Source organism: Abrus precatorius, unplaced genomic scaffold (assembly GCF_003935025.1).
Source record: "Abrus precatorius isolate BTA unplaced genomic scaffold, Abrus_2018 Scaffold7, whole genome shotgun sequence".
In the NCBI taxonomy this organism is placed as follows: domain Eukaryota; kingdom Viridiplantae; phylum Streptophyta; class Magnoliopsida; order Fabales; family Fabaceae; genus Abrus; species Abrus precatorius.
The window spans coordinates 35,162-35,442 of record NW_020874417.1 but is presented as its reverse complement, the minus strand read 5'-3'; positions in this window follow the sequence as shown (position 1 = coordinate 35,442).

Below are 281 nucleotides of genomic sequence, written 5' to 3'. Positions count from 1 at the left end.
GACGAGTGAGCCGACTTGATATTTTGGCATTATAACCACAAAGAATAGTTTTCGGATTTCTATTTTTTCTTATCTTCCGAAAAGATTGGAATCATAGGATTCCGTTAAGAAGTTTCAAGCTTTCTATTACACATATCTGTTTTCATTACAACCAGTATTTGGGTATTTTTGTTTGAGCCGTACGAGATGAAAATTCTCATATACGGTTCTCGGGGGGGGTACCTTAGTTTACCTATCTCAATAAAGTCTATGATTGGTTCGAAGAACGTCTTGAGATTCAG